The sequence below is a fragment of the Hypomesus nipponensis genome, chromosome 21 (assembly GCF_054491055.1).
Source record: "Hypomesus nipponensis isolate SF chromosome 21, ASM5449105v1, whole genome shotgun sequence".
Lineage (NCBI taxonomy): Eukaryota > Metazoa > Chordata > Actinopteri > Osmeriformes > Osmeridae > Hypomesus > Hypomesus nipponensis.
Window position 1 is genome coordinate 5,539,000 of NC_140381.1, and position 10,472 is coordinate 5,549,471.

The following is a 10,472-nucleotide window of genomic DNA, read 5'->3' on the forward strand; positions in this document are numbered from 1 at the left end:
CAGTGTCTGTTCTTTGTTCTCTTATTAATTCATCATGGTTGATGGCCTGAAGAGGCTCCATGACAGGTTGGTTTTGGGATGCTATGTTGAGGGCTGCCACCCAGGCAACGTCTCCCAGCTGGGCTCTCCGGCTTCCTTCCCATATAGCACATACTGCTTCCTCCGATAGCTCCTCAGCACACTCTGTCATGAAGGTGTTGATATCAAGGGGGCAGCGAGATAGCGTATCAGCATCTATGTTGGTCTTGCCAGGCCGGTATTTGATGTCGAAACGGAAGTCCGCTAGCTGTCCCACCCAGCGATGGCCCACGGCATTGAGTTTGGCCGTACTTAAGACGTATGTTAGTGGGTTATTGTCTGTAAAGATTGTGAAATGGGGGGCGTAGAATAAGTAATCCCTAAATTTGTCGCACACAGCCCATTTCAGTGCCAGGAACTCAAGTTTTCCGCTGTGTAGGTGGTAATTCTGTTCTGCCGATGTCAATGTGCGCGACCCGTAGCCAATCACTCTCATTCTCCCATTCTGGTTCTGGTAGAGGACCGCACCGAGGCCTTTTTGAGAAGCATCGGTATGGAGTGTAAAAGGGCGATCAAAATCTGGGTACGCCAGCACTGGGGGTTCGGTAAGCTTGTCTACCAGACATCCCAGGATCTGCTGGTGTTCTTTCTTCCACTCTACTGGGGTTCGGGATGACTGCTGAGGGCTTTTTGTCCTTCCTCGCGGCGGTGTGGGTTGCGGTGTGTGTGGCTTTACCTTAAGCAGGTCATACAGGGGCTTAGCTATACGTGAAAAGTCCTGCACGTAGGTTCGATAGTAGCTCAGAAAACCAAGCAGTTGTCTGACCTGTCCCACCGTTTGTGGAGTTCTTTGTTTCAGTACCTGAACTGCTTCTAGGTCTTTTGGATCCACCTTCACCCCTTCTGCCGACACTAACCGTCCCACGTATCGGACTTCTTTGCGAAACAACTCGCACTTCTCTGGTTTCAGTTTTACCCCATGACGCTGTAGGGCTTGGAGGACTCTACGAAGCACTTGTACATGTTCTTCAAAGGACTTGGAAAAACATAGTACGTCATCGAGATAGGGAATGCAGCATTCATCTCTTAGGGTGTCGAGCATCTCCTCCATACTCCTTTGAAACGCTGCCGGTGCGTTTGACAATCCAAATGGTATCCTGACCCACTCGTACAACCCCCAGGGAGTGGTAAATGCTGTCAGGAACCTCGATCCTTCGGCAATAAAGCCTTGGTGGTAGGCCTTGCCCTGGTCTAGGATTGAAAACCAGTTGTATCCTCCCAGTGAGTCAGTGAGGTCTTGGATTCGTGGAAGGGGGTGTCGATCTGGCACAGTTTTGTTATTCAGGAGCCTGTAGTCGATACATAGGCGCAAAGAGCCATCTTTCTTTCTCACACATATAACAGGGGCAGCATATGGTGATCGAGACTTCACAATCCATCCTTTCACCAACAGCTCCTGAACGTATTCTTTTACCTCCCTGTATAGGGGTTTTGGGATAGACGCATAAGCCTTTTGTACCGGAGTGTCTTCCTTGAGTCTAATCTCCATCTGCAGGGAAGGGATACAGCCGATGTCCCCACTGTTCTGAGAAAAGGCCCCGGACTCCTCAAATAGGACTTCCTCCACTAACTGTTGTTGTTCAGGGTTTAGATGACTGATGTCGACAGGCGGTATCCAGTGCCCTGGGGGGGGGTTACTGGAGGAGGCAACATTGTTAGTCTCTGCCAGTGCTTTTGCTCGAGTACACTCAGCCTGTTGGGATACATCTGTCTCAAGGATCTTGGTGACGTGTTGGATCGTACCTAGAGGTGTCCTTTTTGGTAGGGTGATCTCATGCTTGGAGTGGTTGGAGATGGGCACCTTTACATATGGCCATCGAGTGTTGTTGATTTCCAGGAGGCCTTCTCCTACACTCAGCTGTCCTACAGTAATGTTCCCATCCGTGGGTTCATATAAAACTAGGGGATCCGAGATGTCAAAGTTCGGGGGAATTTTACACCGCACTTGTACTGCCTTTCCCGCTGGGATGAATATGTTGTCTTTGCCCACTCTTACTGTGGCCGGGTCGCAGAATGTCCTCTGTGAAACTTGGATTAAATTAACTATGGCCACCACTTGCTCTTCTTCCATTCCAAATGCACTTCGTAGGAGGCTGGTGACCGTAGCAGCCGCATCACCAGAGGATTCTTGTCTCCTAATAATCTCTTCCAGTACATTGGCTCCTAAAAGAGGCTGGGGTAGTGACAACTGACTAACCAGGAAAGGGGCTTGTATGGTGAGATTGGGGTTGTCATTTCCTGTGAGGTTGACAGTGAGCTCAACCCATCCATCGTAGGGGATAGTCTGGCCATTCACTGCATAGACATCCAGGTTTTCCTCAAGAAGCTCCTGTAGAGGTCTCACTGTATAGTTGGGAATGTGTGTGTCGGCCCATCCTCTGTCGATGATACTCACTTGTGAGCCAGTGTCAAATAGAACTGTTGCTGGGTACCCACTGATCAAACACTTAAGCAGGCTTTTCTTTCCAACAAGTGGTGCTTTGTATCTTGTGTTACTCTGACAAGCAGATGTGCGTGGCTGTTTCCTCTGTTGGAGTGGCTTAGTTAGTTTTTCAGGGGCAGGGTTCACTGATTGGGACTGGGGCTGGACATCGATCTCTGGCTGTCCCTCGGCAGAGACCGGGTCCCGTTTCCCTGAAACTTGGTGCGCTTCAAACAACCCACTGCCCGGTGTCCCATTTCTTCACACACAAAGCAGTGGTTGCACTCCTGCTGGTTCTGTTCAGTACATTTTCGACAAGTTGTCCTTCTCCTTACTTGGGCAGGGGTTTGCCTCGGCAGAGGTTGGGAATATGTGTTAGGAGGTGGCTGGGAGGGGGTACGTGGTAGGGGATAAGGTGATAGTTGTGCTGGTTGTGTCAGTGAGTGACCGACCTGGGCATTTACTACCTGTTGATCAATCAACGTGGTCACCATGCGTGTTAGGGCCTCCACCTGAGCACTGAGCTGTTGTATGGTCTGGAGATTCCTATTGTCTTCCACTGAGGCTTTTGGTTTGTCATTACTCTGCCAGTCTCCTGTTTCCACCTTGGCACTATGTGCATGTGTTGTCTTTTGACGGGGGGTTTGGCTGAGTCTGCGCTGGTGCTCATTCTCATCACTTATCATCTTCATTACCTGGCCTAGGATTTCCTCATCGGTGACTAGGCTGTTCGAGATGAGAGGTCTCAGCCTCTGTCGAATATCGGCGTGTTTTGTCCCAAGGCCCTGGTAGATTGTATGGAGAAAAACCTCTTGGACGGTCCTTGGATCATAGGAGATGTCTGCGTTGGCCTGTCTTGACTGGAAATTAAGCTTCTGTTTTAGTCCAATCATGCGGTACAGAAACTGCTGGGGTGACTCTTGTTCAAGTTGTCTAGCACACATAAGCTCCTGAAACATCTCCGTTGTTGCCTTTTCTCCTAGGTGAGACCTGAGGAAGCCCTTGAGTTCGAGAATAGTCATTTCATCATTGTTGATAAGCATTTCCTTGAAGGTGCCTGGTTTAATTATCCTCAACACACCCCTGATTACTTCTGCTTCTGCAAAGCCTTCTCTGACTCCCTCATCTATTTGTTTACTGAGGCTGTTATACCCTATCTCAGAACTCTGGTCTCCAATTTGACCGCCATATACTTTGTATTCTCTGCGCTGGAGGTAGGGAAGGTCCTTTAAAGGGACCAACCTCTCTGTCCTCTGTGACATTGGGTGTGGCATTGATGTCCCTTGGTGGTTATATACACTGACTGGTGGAGTATTTGTAGCTTCACATTGTTTTAGTTGTTCACCCAACTCTTCATATAGTTTTCTCAGTTCTCTTGCTGACTGTGTGTTTGTGTTGGCATGTGTGCAGGGCTGGTGTTGTTTCTGTGTGGTTGTGTTGTTGGAGGGTGAGTGTGGTGAACTAGGACTAACATGTGTCACAACTTCACAAGCTTCATCATCAGACGGATCACCAACAATACAAGGATTCAAAATTCTACATATTAAATCAGACAACATCATCAACTGACCCATACCTTCATCATCGCTCTCTCGTAAGGAGTCAGACTGTATGTAGGAAACAACATAGTCCATGCAGTTTTCCTCATGGTCTGGACTCAGCTTGGCTGTGTCCTTGTTGTCACCCGCAATGTCCCTTGCAAGCTTGTAGATGTCAGCGCTCGAGAGTTTGAACAAACTCTTTTTGATGTCCCACACCAGCTCTTTGCGTGTCGTAGTCATGGTGTGTGGTCTGCTACCAGTGGTCTAGCTCCCAAGTGGCTGACGTACGTTGAACTCCTGTTCAGCAGTGCGGCTCCGTTAGGAAGTGAAGACGATTCTCCTCCTCGATCTACCTCTACGGACACCCACCAACTGACTCCTGGACTGTTGTCACGTCTGGTCACCTTGGTCTTGCGGTTCTGGTATCACTGGATCTGCTCCCCTGGTTGTTGCGAAGAGGAGAGATCCCGGACGAGCCCCCACAGTTTGTTACGGGTCCCAAGACTGATGGGCCACAGCAACAAATGATTTTGATGGCTGTCTTCCAGTTCCTGGTAAATACAGATATGCATTAATTGGAATGGAGACAGCAGCGTTTCTTTTTGCTTTCCAAATCTTCTCTCTTTTATTATTATCCAATCACACATGTGTTTAATCACATTGTTTCACATTACTAATTGGTAATTTTACTAGTTTACACAAAAGGATTACGCTTACAACGTTCGCTACCTTATGTAGGTCAGGAAAGTAACCCCCACACTAGCACGTTCACTAGCTAGCACAAGGCGGGAATGTTCAATCGGTGATAAACGTGGAAATACACCCCATAACATCTACATAAGTGCATCCTCTCAATAAACAACTCCAGCAATTATATTACAATTAAAACATAGTAACCATTGGTCAAACAATCAGGACCCCGCACCTCAAACTTAACTGTACAATATATGTATTTGCTATTCCTTTCATCTCGCCGCAACTCATACAGACCATGCCGCGAAGTGCGTTGCTAACTGTTTGTTTTAAACTAGTCATTTTCCATCATACACAATATTTTGAGTAATGCAAAGAAAAATACAACATTTATCATTTTCGTATCAAGTCGTAGGTAGTTGACCTCGTATCAATACTGACCTGGTAAATACAGATATGCATTAATTGGAATGGAGACAGCAGCGTTTCTTTTTGCTTCCCAAATCTTCTCTGGAGGGGAGGGCGGAGCCCCTCACCTAGCGGAAACTGGGCGCAACACCACTTAAACTAATTAGTTCCGCTTCTCTGGTTCCTATTGATACATGCTGTTTAATGTTACGATAGAAATAACATTTTACAATACATAAGAGTATTTTCACAAAAAAAAAGAAACAGAGTGTCAATGTTGAATATACCATACGTGCACCACCGAAACATTTTCAGTGTCTCTTAATCGAATCCCATTATTATACAGAAAAAAGGGATACAAACATGAGAGTAATAACATTTGTGTTACATCACACGCATATCAGGTATAAACTGTTGGTATCGTGGCCTGTTCATAGGATTCCTGACCAACTCATACATGACGTACTACGTAGATGTGTTTAATTGTGTGCCAAACCCACAAAGGCCCTCCCCTAATTATACAGAGGAGGTGCAGAGCTGTATTTGCCTAGAGGGTCTCCTTAAACATGGTCGCATGGGAGCACAGCACTGGCAGGTCAGCTGTTCCTCCTGAGAGAACGGCTAGGAGTACTCACACACAGACACACACCCACACACACACACACACACACCCACGCACACACACACGTGCGCGCTCACACGCTCACACGCACGTATGCACAGGCGTGCAGGCGAGCGTGCACACACAGCTGTGCGCACATTCGCGCGCTCAAGACACACACTTAAACGCGCACACACACGCTTCCTCCCTCCCTCTTTCCCTCTCTCTCTCTCTCTCTCTCTCTCTCTCTCTCCCTCTCTCTCTCTCTCTCTCTTCCTCGTTTGAGGGACTGCCACTGTCTTTCAATTAGGCGGCGATGGCGTTGTTACAAGGCCTGGCGTCTGGCGAGGCAGGCCCACAGCAGATGCTGTCGAGCACGGACCCGCTCATCTAGACGAGGGGAGACTGTATTGAATAGCCATTAGGGTGGAGCTGGGTATTCATGAGTGGAGGGGGCTTCTTTGTGTGGGAGGGGGGGGGGGGGGGGGGGGGGGGGTGGGGGGGGGGGCGCTGTGGGCAGCAGGTTAGTAGTTCATACTATTGGAAAGCCCGCTCGTAGTAGCTCATGCTAACGGTGGACCCTCCTACTCGTCTTGTTTGATTTTGTGGAGAGGTCGTGCCTCGGGAACTGAGAGGGGTTGTGGCTCATTGTCCCTGGGTGATCTCCTGACTGGGGCTGGGAGATGGAAACACTGCTCGGTGGCTTTGTGAGAGTGTGCAACTATAGGATTCACCCTGTTTGTTTTATGAGTGTTTGTTTCCAGATCGATTCATTCGTTTTTGGATTGGATTCATTGAGAAGACATAAAGAACTGACAATTTAGTCTTCCAGTGGATGTGTAGCTAGTGGCTGATAGCCCACTCCATTCTGATAGAGAGAGACAGACAGACAGACAGTGAAAGAGAGAGAGGCAAAGTGAGAAATACAGAGAGAGAGAGAGAGAGAGAGAGAGAGAGAGAGAGAGAGAGACAGACAGACAGACAGACAGTGAAAGAGAGAGGGCAAAGTGAGAAATACAGAGAGAGAGAGAGAGAGAGAGAGAGAGGCAGACAGAGAGAGAGAGGCAGAGAGAGAGAGAGAGAGAGGAAAAGTGAGAAATACAGAGAGAGAGAGAGAGAGAGAGAGAGAAAGAGAGAGAGACAGAGAGACAGAGAGAGAGAGAGAGAGAGAGAGAGAGAGAGAGAGAGAGAGAGAGAGAGAGAGAGCCAGAGAGCCAGAGAGAGAGATAGAGAGAGAGAGAGCCAGAGAGAGAGATAGAGAGAGAGATAGAGAGAGAGAGAGCCAGAGAGAGAGATAGAGAGAGAGATAGAGAGAGAGAGAGAAGGCGAGACCCCCGTGGACAGAGGAGACGGGGGCCATTCTGCGGCGTCAGCGGATGATTTGTCGTCTCTCAGTGGGTCTGTTCATCCAGCACCTGGTGTCCCTACGCGCAGGAATATGGTCTCTGCCACAACCATACACCAACACTCACGCTACCATATGCCTCTTTTGTCATTCTAATGAGCTCCGAGGACAACATTCACTCTGGTCCTTTCTCTCGAGGGGCCGTCAATTCTGACCCCATGCGGAGGGGCCCGGGTCAAGTGGGAGACACTGCCGAGTGCCCCCCCACCCGGCTTTTACACACCCACACACACACAGACACACACACACACACACAGACACACACATATATTCTCACATTGGATGTAGACACAAACACACATGGGTTTTAGATACACCAACACAAACACACAAACACACTGGTTGTGGACAATACACATTCTGGTAGCAGACCCCCCATTCCACACACACACACACACACACCCACACACACACACACACACACAAACTGGCCCTCAAGACACACACACACACACATACCTCCCCCCCCCCCCCCCCCCCGCCTTCCTTTAACCCCTGTGGGCTGAACTGAGGATATGTGAATTAGCTTCATCAATGCGGGGGTTAACATTGCGCAAAGACGATATTGACCTCTCGTTGTATTCTTGGTTTGATGTCTTTCTTAAGGCCAAATGCTTATGAATAAAAATGGAGAGGGGAGAGGTTGACAAAGGGATTTGTCTGACTAATGCCAGAGAAAACCCCCCGAGGGAAAGCCTTGGTTTGGCCCGCTGCCATTGAAACCCCCCCTTTATGTTATCAATCATAGGGCGGCTCATAGTGAATGTTATTGTTATTGCCATAATTGTGTCAAAATGGCTGTCATTTGTCTCTAATGAAAAGTGCCTTCATTCATCATGCTAATGCTAACACGATGATAGCATAAATATTAAAGTGACACTCTACATGCGGTGGCCATAATTTTGCATATTAAATGTACTTTGGCAGAGCTTGTACGCAAACAAAACTCTTATGCTCTTTAACCTTAATGAGTCTGAAGAAAACAACTTTTGCTTCACCTTTTCAGTTTTTGTATTCAGGTTGAATCACCTGGAATAATTGTTCTTTTGTTTGAATCGGACTGCAGTCTTCATAAAACCTGATAGATCAGGGAGAAAATAAAGTCAAACCTGAGTAGGGAAGGGAGACAACTCTCCACCTATAACCGTGGTCTGGAGAAATATTTTCTCCAGTACCAGTGATCCATTTCGTCACCAGTTTCCCACAACGGTAAAAATGTTGTTTTGTGATGCTCGACCCCTGTCAAAACTCTGTCTGGGTTTCATGTTGAACCCATAACTGAACTCATCAAATCAACGTGTGAGTATACAGTACCAGTCAAAAGTTTGGACACATTTTCCCAATAGAAAGGGTACTGTATGTCCTGCGCCTGTACTTTGGTCTGTGGATTAGTACATTCCGATTGTGAAAATGTGTGGGTTTGTGCAAGCTTAAGTATGTGCGTATGTGTGTGTGCTGTGACTGCATTTTTTGTTTGTGTGTAAACAAATGAAGATTGGCCACCCCCACACCAACATTACATGCTCTGCAGAGCCTGAGTCCTCTTTATGACTTTATTAAAAGCTTCTTGTTTCATACCGTGTTCGAACAGTGTAGAACCATATAGTCAATATATCACATTGGTATTACTGGTAATTAACTTTCTGGCTTGGGAGTTAAACATCTCATGTTGTGCGTAAGCAAAACTGACTGCTTAAATTGCAGTGAAAATAACATTATCCTTTTAGAGGCATCTAATGCTGTTGAAAAACACTGCAGTCTCAATACAGCGTACCAGATACTTGCAGGAACATTAGTTTATGCATAACAATTGTTTTATTTGACAGATTTAATACAGAATCAAATATTACAACTTTATAAGGCCTGACCCCCAAATCCCCTTCTGCCTGAAGCTGTTTCTGTCTGTGTGCTTGTTGAATTCAAAGACACACCCCGGCATAAAAGATTCAGGAAGTTAATGTCAAGCCCAGATAAATTCACCTTTTGCTATTTAGCCTGCTGATCAGAGATATACAGCATCTGGTATTGACTACAGCTGCCTGCCTCATCCTTCTAAATAAATATAGTGTGGCTCTGTATAAATCACCTGACAGTTTTCACTTCCTCTTTCTCTTTACACTTCTCCTTCCCCTCTCCTCCTCTCCTCCTTTCCTCCTCCTCTCCTCCTTTCCTCCTCTCCTCCTCTCCTCCCATCCCACTCTTCCTCTCCATCCTCCTATCCTCCTCTCCTTCCCCTCTCCTCCTCCTCTCCTCCTCCTCTCCTCCCCTCCTCCTCCTATCCTACTCCTATCATCCTCTCCTTCCCTTCTCCTTCCCCTCTCCTCCTCCTCTCCTCCTCTCCTTGCTCCCCTCCCCGATCTCTCCTGCCTTCCATGCCATCCTTCAGAAGCTGGCACAATGGTCCCTCTCTCCTTCCCTCCTCCCTCTCTCCATGGCTCCAGCAGATGTGTGTGGCTTAGAGGAAGGGAGGCCGTCCATCTAGATGCATGTCATCTGCTGCCGTTTAAGCTCAAACAGGTCCAGCCCGGTCCCCCCTCCCAGCGCAGAGCACCTCCATCACCCCGAGCCAGGGAGAGCTGCTTTATGGCCTCAGCGCCAACTCCTGATGTCTCTCTCTCTCTCTCTCTCTCTCTCTCTCTCTCTCTCTCTCTCTCTCTCTCTCTCTCTCTCTCTCTCTCTCTCTCTCTGTCTCTCTCTCTCTCTCTCATCTCACTGCCTTTCTCCCATCTCTCTCTCATCTCTCTCCCTCAGTTCTCTCTCTCCCTCTATCTCTCTCTCCCTCTATTTTAGCCTTAGATGAGAAATCAGTGGCGTCGAGCCGCGGAGGACACACTCCACTTAGATAAATATCCTCAGTGCTGCGAGCAGAGCCTGCCAGATTTATACCCTCTTCCAGCCAGCAGAAAATTGACTTGTTTCATGGGGGCAGGCCAGTGACGCATTGCCACCAGCAGAGATCGAGAGATGGAGGGAGGGAGGGAGGAAGGGATAAAGAATGATAAAGAGAAGAGGTAATGGAGGGATAGCTAAGGAGGGGTGGGGTGGAAAGGAGAGAGAGAGACGGGGATAAAGAATGATGAAGGGAGAGGGCGGCGGAGGGAGCGAGGGAGGGAGGAGAGAAGGATGAAAAAAGAGTGACACGGAGGGAGGGACCGAAAAGCAGAGGACGCGTGATAAAGAGAGAGCGAGGGAAGAGGGATGTGGAACAGGAAAAGTGTGAGGGTGGGATGCGAGATGTGAACAGGGAGGAGAGAGAAACGATTTGGAGAGAGAGCGCGCGCGCGTGTGAGAGAGAGAGAGAGAGACAGAGAGACTGAGAGGGCA